The following is a 10,566-nucleotide window of genomic DNA, read 5'->3' on the forward strand; positions in this document are numbered from 1 at the left end:
TCATTACCAATTGTACTATACTGTTTGGCGCCTAAAGTAACAGAGACTAGCCTAGGCCTTGTATTAGCTAGTTAGTTAGGATTATAGCTTTGTTAGGCCTTACTGTACTGGACTGCAGCGCAGTAATTGACTTGCAGACTCTGCTGTGTCTGCCCACGGTTAGGTGTGTCCTCTATAGCGGCACAGCACGACTTGTAGGCTCTGCTGTGTGCGCCAACCGGCTAGGCCTGTCCCTTGGACAGAGACGGTGACTGTGGGCCTGGGGTATTACTTATTCTGTTTGTACTTGTGTTATTACTGTTTCTATTAAAGTTTCTGTTCTTGTATAGAAAGTTGGTGTCAGAGTCGCTTTCCTTCTCTGTGACTTCGCTGTATCCTGGGGAGCCCACTCCGGTACACGGCTTACAAGGGCTTAAGCGAAAATAAAGTTAGCAAGACTCCCTGAACCAAACGAAATTGTCACTTCCTCCGGCAAATCGGTCCGGGAGGGCGATCTTAGGTTCAGAGCAGGTCTGGACACCACTGGCGAAGACAGACGCCTGACACCTTGCAACAGATTCACGGAGGTCTGCTACCTCCAGCAACAACCCCTGCATGTGATCCACCGGTGCAGAGACAGGATCCATGACAATACAGAGCAGGGGAAACAGTAACGCTATTCGGCGGCTGATAATGTCACAGTAAGTACGGGGAAGGAAAGACAACCAAAGAGAACCACAACTAAACAACAGACTTGGCCCCAAACCTAGGGAATAAAGAGGTCACCTCCTAGCATTCCCTGATGCTCTCCCTAAGCTGCTAACAACATGTGGAAATCTCAATGGTAGAAATGCACATGCACAGGAACCTGAGACTGCTGAAACACTGCACCAAACTCTCAGCTTAGGGAACAGGGAAAGAGGCAACCGGCTCCTTCCAAACTGAAGGAACTAGTCTATCCCTGAGGCCTAGTCAGGACAGACACACCAAGAAAAGGGAAAGGACTTAGCTTGAGATGTTACTGGAACAGGAGAACACCACACAAGCAGAGCACTCCACAGAAGAGCTATCAGCCACAGGGAAACAAGTGAGAGGCGGAATATATAAAGAGTTACCTGACTGATAATGAGCAGAATCTGCGAAGGGGTGGAAACCTGTCAGCAACAATGAAAACAAAAGAGATCTGTCAGATAGACTTCTGAGTCTTCCGTCTATTTTAACTTCTAAGATCTCTCCCAGGGTCGGCGGGGACACTGTTGCAGTGCTACAGATCCCTCCCCCTCTGTTCTGCCTCCTCGCTCAGCTTGTTGCCACCGTCCAGCACCTCCTCTTCCACTTCCTCACTCTGATCATCCTCCTGATTTGTTGACCTAACAACAACCTCAGTGATTGACAACTGTGTGTCATCTTCTTCCTCAACCTCTTGAGACAGTAATTGCGGTTGAGTCATTGGCAACTGTGTCTCATCATCATCCACCTCATTAAACACTAATTGCCGTTCCTCAGCGTCATGTTCTTGTGACTCTGGATGCTCAAGAGGTTGGGAATCGGGGCACAAGATCTCAGGTCCCTCTTCAAGCGTTCTTGGCGAGAGGGCCAAATCAATTAATGGCTAGTGTTGAGCGCGAATATTCGAATTGCGAATTTTTTTCTCGAATATCGCAATTTCGAGATTTCGCGAATATTTAGAATATCGTTCTATATATTCGCGAAATCGAATATTCGTTTTTTTTCTTTTTTTTTTTATTATTATATTTTTTTCTTTCCCACTTCCCTAAAGTTGTTCTTACCTGTCCTTTGGATTCCTGGCTTCCTGGCTGCTCCAGTCAGTGGCGTTTTCAACTTACTGCTATATTCCATATTAGCTAAATTACAATCTAATCTATATGTGTATTTTACGAAATTTCGCAATAGTCGCAATTGCGATGCGAGTAATATAACACGAAATATTCGCATGAAGATTTCAACTTAGCACTGCTATACTCCATATTCTAGCCTAATATGGAATATAGCTGTGCTAAGTTAGCACTGCTATATTCCATATTAGGCTAGAATATGGAGTATAGCAGTGCTAAGTTGAAATCTTCATGCGAATATTTCGTGTTATATTAGTCGCATCGCAATTTCGACTTTTTCAAATGTTCTTAATATTGCTCTAACTTCGTCTTTTAGAAATTTCGTAATATTGCTCTAACTTCGTCTCTTAGAATATTACGAATATTCTAAAAGACGAAGTTAGAGCAATATTCCGAAATTTCGTAAAATACACATATAGATTGTAATTTAGCTAATATAGTGCTATAATCCCTTTTTTTTCCTGTAATTTTTTTTTGCCTCTTCTGAACTTAAGTTTTGTAAAATATGTACACTATTAAAAATTATTACTATAGCAGTATATTAGCTTAAATACAATCTATGTGTATTTTACGAAATTTCGTAATATTGCTCTAACTTCGTCTTTTAGAATATTACGAATATTCTAAAAGACGAAGTTAGAGCAATATTAAGAACATTTGCAAAAGTCGAAATTGCGATGCGAGTAATATAACACGAAATAGTCGCATGAAGATTTCAACTTAGCACAGCTATATTCCATATTCTAGCCTAATATGGAATATAGCAGTGCTAACTTAGCACAGCTATATTCCATATTAGGCTAGAATATGGAATATAGCAGTGCTAAGTTTAAATCTTCATGCGACTATTTCGTGTTATATTACTCGCATCGCAATTTCTACTTTTGCAAATGTTCTTAATATTGCTCTAACTTCGTCTTTTAGAATATTCGTAATATTCTAAGAGACGAAGTTAGAGCAATATTACGAAATTTCGTAAAATACACATATTAGCCTAGCCATAGTCATTAGCATAGGAACGTTGCCTTATACTATCAAGATAAATATTCGCAATATGCGAAAAAATAATTTCGCGATAATTGGAATAATTGCGAATATTCGATTTCGACGAATATAACACGAATATTCATGCGAATATTCGCGAAATATCGCGAAATCGAATATGGCACCTCCCGCTCATCACTATTAATGGCAATGAAAAGAGGTCCTCAGAATATCCGAGTGTGGGATCACTTGTTTGGCCAGACTTTAAGTGGTAGGAGGAAGGAGGATCAGGGTGAGGATTGTGTGGACCAGACTCCTGGCTACTGAGACTGGACTTGGTGGAAGACAGGGTGGTGCTTAACCGACTGGAAGCACTATCTGCTGCAATCCAACCGACCACCTGCTCGCACTGGGCTGACTTCAAAAATGGTGTCCTGCGCCGCCCTGCAAACTGGGACTTGAAGCTAGGTATCTTGGATGATTGTTTTTCTTCTGCTCTGGCAGCAGGCACAGTTTCAATGCGCCCAGGGCCATGGCCTCTGTGTGCACCATCAGCATCACGGCCACTTCCCCGTCCCTAAATGCTCGCCTTCTTCATATTAAATGTTATATGCACGCTTGACACACAAGAGGTGGCATGGATGTCACAGTTCGCAGCAAGCACAGTATATCAAAAAAGTACGTAAAAGTATGGAAAAAGGAAAATAGATTTCACTTATATTTTTATTATCTCTTCTCCTGACACACACACGATATTGCAAGCGCAGATGTGACAATTCACTGCAGGGACCGTTTATAGGCAAAGTGTGAATAAATTATGGAAAAAATATATTTGTTGTCACTAATATTTTTCCCAATATCTGGGCCTGACACACAGACACTATTGCAGAGCAGATGTGAAAATTCACTGCAGGGACAGTTTATAGGAAAATGATGGATAAATTATGGAAAATATATATTTTTTGTCACTAATATTTTTTCCAATACCTGGGCCTGACACACACACGCTATTGCAGCACAGATGTGACAATTCACTGTAGGGACCGTTTATAGGAAAATTATGGATAAATTATGGAAAATATATAATTGTTTTCAATAATATTTTTCCTATATCTGCCCCTGACACACAGAAGGTATTGCTGAACAGATGTCACAAGTCACTGCAGACACCTTCTATAGAAAAAGAATCGTAAAGCATGGAAAAAAAAAATCGAAGATTACTTTGCAAGATGAAATTGCTGCCACCACACACAATACTCCTTAAAAGGACTTTTGGGTCTTTGAAACGTTTTAAAATTGAATAAATTATGATCACAAACTCCATACACTATCTGTCCCTTCCTAAGCGCAGCTCTCCCTGGCTCGCAATAAGCCGAACCCGCGTCATCGGGTGCTATATAGCACCCGATGATGCGTTCCGGCCAGCCAATCACTGTAATGCCAGTAGCCAAAATGGCTACTGGCATTACAGTGATGGCAGTACTTACCTGCACGTTTATTGGTGTGGGGAGGAGACTCGAGCATGTGGGGAGGAGACTCGAGCATGGCACTCGAGCACATGTGGCCGAGTACCGCCATGTGCCAAACATAGCGATGCTCGAACCGAACAGGTATTCGGCCGAGCATGCTCGCGCAACACTAGTCATAGACACAATGGTCTGGATGGGACCCTATTGACATCTATTGGAGAGTTTTCTAGGCAGCTCTGTGACCTGTTCAGAGGTCATTGTACAAGGAAACAATAGATATGCTTTGATAATCACTTATTGTGAATGGTGGTCTTATGTGTCATTCTAATCCTACCTGTAATGATATCTTCTCTGTGTATAGATAAGCAGGTAACTGCAGTAAATTGATCTGTACAGACCAAGAAGTGGCGCCTATTATATGGCTTGGTGGCCAGTGCGAAAACTGCACGATTTTATGGTTTTTGTTTAAATATAGATTTTGGAAAACTAAAAATAACATTATGAAAAATTCTTTACAAAAATGTTAAATGTTATGTCGTGATTTAAATAGGTTTTTCTTTGATTAAACATTCACTTTAAACTCCACAAGATACTTTGATTATCTACCGCTTCTTACACATGGTGTAAAGTGGAGTGGGCTGAATTAATAGACATGGCTTGAGATTTAACTAATTTGCAAACATTCTGCTCTAAAGTGCACATGTTCATTAAAATAAACTTGTATTTCCAAAAATTCCCAAGTATTACCTATTACATATTCAAGAATATGAATATTGAATATTTAACCCTAGAAATTTTATTTTGTTAAATTGGATACAATTGTCAGATTGATTCCATCTGGTCTTATATAAACTAACCTTTCTCCAGGGGTACTCCAAAAATCTTCACAGAAATCTGGAGGCATTGGCTGAATGCCCAGCCTGAATGAGTACTGCCAAACACCTGATATACCACTGAGAAAAGTATGATTGTGGTCTCTTATTGCCTGGTAATTCACTTATAATGCCTCAAAAACCTGAACTGAAATTAAAAAAATAGGATGACAAAAAAGACAAGGTGTCATCTCTGGAATGTACACTGCTCAAAAAAATAAAGGGAACACAAAAATAACACATCCTAGATCTGAGTTAATTAAATATTCTTCTGAAATACTTTGTTCTTTACATAGTTGAATGTGCTGAGGTGGCGGACGGTCTCCTGAGGGATCTCCTCCCAGACCTGGACTAAAGCATCTGACAACTCCTGGACAGTCTGTGGTGCAACGTGACATTGGTGGATAGAGCGAGACATGATGTCCCAGATGTGCTCAATTGGATTGAGGTCTGGGGAACGGGCGGGCCAGTCCATAGCATCAATGCCTTCGTCTTGCAGGAACTGCTGACACACTCCAGACACATGAGGTCTAGCATTGTCTTGCATTAGGAGGAACCCAGGGCCAACCGCACCAGCATATGGTCTCACAAGGGGTCTGAGGACCTCATCTCGGTACCTAATGGCAGTCAGGCTACCTCTGGCGAGCACATGGAGGGCTGTGCGGCCCTCCAAAGAAATGCCACCCCACACCATTACTGACCCAATGCCAAACTGGTCATGCTGGAGGATGTTTCAGGCAGCAGAACGTTCTCCACAGCGTCTCAAGACTCTGTCAAGTCTGTCACATGTGCTCAGTGTGAACCTGCTTTCATCTGTGAAGAGCACAGGGCGCCAGTGGCGAATTTGCCAATCTTGGTGTTCTCTGGCAAATGCCAAACGTCCTGCACGGTGTTGGGCTGTAAGCACAACCCCCACCTGTGGACGTCGGGCCCTCATATCACCCTCATAGAGTCTGTTTCTGACCGTTTGAGCAGACACATGCCTGCTGGAGGTCATTTTGCAGGGCTCTAGCAGTGCTCCTCCTGTTCCTCCTTGCACAAAGGCGAAGGTAGCGGTCCTGCTGCTGGGTTGTTGCCCTCCTACGGCCTACTCCACGTCTCCTGATGTACTGGCCTGTCTCCTGGTAGCGCCTCCATGCTCTGGACACTAGGCTGACAGACACAGCAAACCTTCTTGCCGCAGCTCGCATTGATGTGCCATCCTGGATAAGCTGCACTACCAGAGCCACTTGTGTGGGTTGTAGACTCCGTCTCATGCTACCACTAGAGTGAAAGCACCGCCAGCATTCAAAAGTGACTAAAACATCAGCCAGGAAGCATAGGAACTGAGAAGTGGTCTGTGGTCATCACTTGCAGAACCACTCCTTTATTGGGGGTGTCTTGCTAATTGCCTATAATTTCCAACTGTTATCTATCCCATTTGCACAACAGCATGTGAAATTGATTGTCACTCAGTGTTGCTTCCTAAGTGGACAGTTTGATTTCACAGAATTGTGATTGACTTGGAGTTACATTGTGTTGTTTAAGTGTTCCCTTTATTTTTTTGAGCAGTGTATATTGTGACACAATGGGGGGTTGTGTCTGGCAAGTATTTTTCTCCTAGCATGTGCGGCTGGGCTGGTTTCCAGCCAGGTGAGGTCAAATACCGGACCGGAGTTTAAGTGCCGGTCCGGGTTTTGGCAGCACCTGGCTGTCCTTAAATAGGCTGCTGGGCTCAGCAGAGATGTCTGTGTTTTTGGGATCTGAGGCTTTGTGCCGCGCTGGAGGGCTGAGAGTCACATGCTGGGGAAACAGGCCCCCTAAAGCCTGCTGTGGACTACTGGAGGCAGAACTGCCAGCAAGGTGACTTGTGTTATATGGACTTTCCATTGTGTGTGAATTAACACCAAGACTGCAAAGTTACGTGCTGTTTTGTGCAATTGCCTCAAGTGTGAATAAACAATGACGTTTTGAGTTAAGAACTTGTATTTTGCCTCTGTACTGCACCCGCTTACCCTATCTACCAGAGCGAAACCCCACAATATATATATATATATACAGTATATACAGTTGTGTTCAAAATAATAGCAGGTGTAGTAGAGTAATAGAAACCCAACAGACCCAACAGTCATGACATGTATGCTGCTGATTCTCTGTAATTCAATTACTTATTGAAAGGGGCATGTTCAAAATAATAGCAGTATGGAGTACAATGAGTGAGGTCATTCATTCTTTGAAAAGCAGGTGGAAATTATTTCCCTTATTTAACCGCCTCCGGACCGCCTAACGCAGGATCGCGTTCCGGAGGCGGCAGCCCTGCGCAGAGTCGCGCATATATGCGTAATCTCGCGAGACGCTTAGACACTACTGCCTGTAAGGCTGCTAACCAAAAAAACCAAAAAATCTCGAGACGCGAGATTTCCTGTGAACGCGCGCACACAGGCGCGCGCGTTCACAGGATCAGAAGGTAAGCGAGTGCATCTCAAGCCTGCCAGCGGCGATCGTTCGCTGGCAGGCTGGAGATGCGATTTTTTTAACCCCTAACAGGTATATTAGACGCTGTTTTGATAACAGCATCTAATATACCTGCTACCTGGTCCTCTGGTGGTCCCTTTTGTTTGGATCGACCACCAGAGGTCACTGGCAGCTCAGTAATATGTAGCACCAAACACCACTACACTACACCCCCCTGTCACTTATTAACCCCTTATTAACACCTGATCACCTCATATAGACTCCCTGATCACCCCCCTGTCATTGATCACCCCCCTGTCATTGATCACCCCCTTGTAAGGCTCCATTCAGACGTCCGTATGATTTTTACGGATCCACTGATACATGGATCGGATCCGCAAAACACATACGGACGCCTGAATGGAGCCTTATAGGGAGGTGATCAATGACAGGGGGGTGATCACCCCATATAGACTCCCTGATCACCCCCCTGTCATTGATCACCCCCTGTAAGGCTGCATTCAGATGTCCGTATGTTTTTTTATGGATCCACAGATACATGGATCGGATCCGCAAAACACATACGGACATCTGAATGGAGCCTTATAGGGGGGTGATCACCCCATATAGACTCCCTGATCACCCCCCTGTCATTGATCACCCCCCTGTCATTGATCACCCCCCTGTAAGGCTCCATTCAGATGTCCGTATGTTTTTTACGGATCCACGGATACATGGATCGGATCCGCAAAACACATACGGACATCTGAATGGAGCCATATAGGGGGGTGATCAATGACAGGGGGGTGATCACCCCATATAGACTCCCTGATCACCCCCCTGTCATTGATCACCCCCTTGTAAGGCTCCATTCAGATGTCCGTATGTTTTTTACGGATCCACTGATACATGGATCGGATCCGCAAAACACATACGGACATCTGAATGGAGCCTTATAGGGGGGTGATCACCCCATATAGACTCCCTGATCACCCTCCTGTCATTCATCACCCCCCTGTCATTGATCACCCCCCTGTAAGGCTCCATTCAGATGTCCGTATGTTTTTTACGGATCCACGGATACATGGATCGGATCCACAAAACACATACGGACATCTGAATGGAGCCTTATAGGGGGATGATCACCCCATATAGACTCCCTGATCACCCCCCTGTCATTGATCACCCCCCTGTCATTGATCACCCCCTGTAAGGCTCCATTCAGACATTTTTTTGGCCCAAGTAAGCAGAATTATTTTTTTTTTTCTTACAAAGTCTCATATTCCACTAACTTGTGTCAAAAAATAAAATCTCACATGAACTCACCATACCCCTCACGGAATCCAAATGCGTAAAAATTTTTAGACATTTATATTCCAGACTTCTTCTCACGCTTTAGGGCCCCTAGAATGCCAGGGCAGTATAAATACCCCACATGTGACCTCATTTCGGAAAGAAGACACCCCAAGGTATTCCGTGAGGGGCATATTGAGTCCATGAAAGATTGAAATTTTTGTCCCAAGTTAGCGGAAAGGGAGACTTTGAGAAAAAAAAATAATAAATATCAATTTCCGCTAACTTTTGCAAAAAAAAAAAAAAATTCTATGAACTCGCCATGCCCCTCATTGAATACCTTGGGGTGTATTCTTTCCAAAATGGGGTCACATGTGCGGTATCTATACTGCCCTGGCATTTTAGGGGCCCTAAAGCGTGAGAAGAAGTGTGGGATCTAAATGTCTAAAAATGCCCTCATAAAAGGAATGTGGGCCCCTTTGCGCATCTAGGCTGCAAAAAAGTGTCACACATCTGGTATCGCCGTACTCAGGAGAAGTTGGGCAATGTGTTTTGGGGTGTCATTTTACATATACCCATGCTGGGTGAGATAAATATCTTGGTCAAATGCCAACTTTGTATAAAAAATGGGAAAAGTTGTCTTTTGCCGAGATATTTCTCTCACCCAGCATGAGTATATGTAAAAAGACACCCCAAAACACATTGCCCAACTTCTCCTGAATACGGCGATACCACATGTGTGACACTTTTTTGCAGCCTAGGTGGGCAAAGGGGCCCACATTCCAAAGAGCACCTTTAGGATTTCACAGGTCATTTACCTACTTACCACACATTAGGGCCCCTAGAATGCCAGGGCAGTATAACTACCCCACAAGTGACCCCATTTTGGAAAGAATACACCCCAAGGTATTCCGTGAGGGGCATGGCGAGTTCCTACAATTTTTTTTTTTGTCACAAGTTAGCGGAAAATGATGATTTTTTTTTTCTTACAAAGTCTCATTCCACTAACTTGTGACAAAAAATAAAAACTTCTATGAACTCACTATGCCCATCACGAAATATCTGGGGGTGTCTTCTTTCCAAAATGGGGTCACTTGTGGGGTAGTTATACTGCCCTGGCATTTTAGTGGCCCGAATGCGTGAGAAGTGGTTTGAAATCAAAATCTGTGAAAAATGGCCGGTGAAATCCGAAAGGTGCTCTTTGGAATGTGGGCCCCTTTGCCCACCTAGGCTGCAAAAAAGTGTCACACATCTGGTATCACCGTACTCAGGAGAAGTTGGGCAATGTGATTTGGGGTGTCTTTTTACATATACCCATGCTGGGTGAGAGAAATATCTTGGCAAAAGACAACTTTTCCCATTTTTTTATACAAAGTTGGCATTTGACCGAGATATTTATCTCACCCAGCATGGGTATATGTAAAATGACACCCCAAAACACATTGCCCAACTTCTCCTAAGTATGGCAATACCAGATGTGTGACACTTTTTTGCAGCCTAGGTGGGCAAAGGGGCCCACATTCCAAAGAGCACCTTTCGGATTTCACCGGCCATTTTTTACAGATTTTGATTTCAAACTACTTCTCACGCATTCGGGCCCCTAAAATGCCAGGGCAGTATAACTACCCCACAAGTGACCCCATTTTGGAAAGAAGACACCCCCAGGTATTTCGTGATGGG

The sequence above is a fragment of the Bufo bufo genome, chromosome 3 (genome assembly GCF_905171765.1).
Source record: "Bufo bufo chromosome 3, aBufBuf1.1, whole genome shotgun sequence".
Classification (NCBI taxonomy): Eukaryota; Metazoa; Chordata; class Amphibia; order Anura; family Bufonidae; genus Bufo; species Bufo bufo.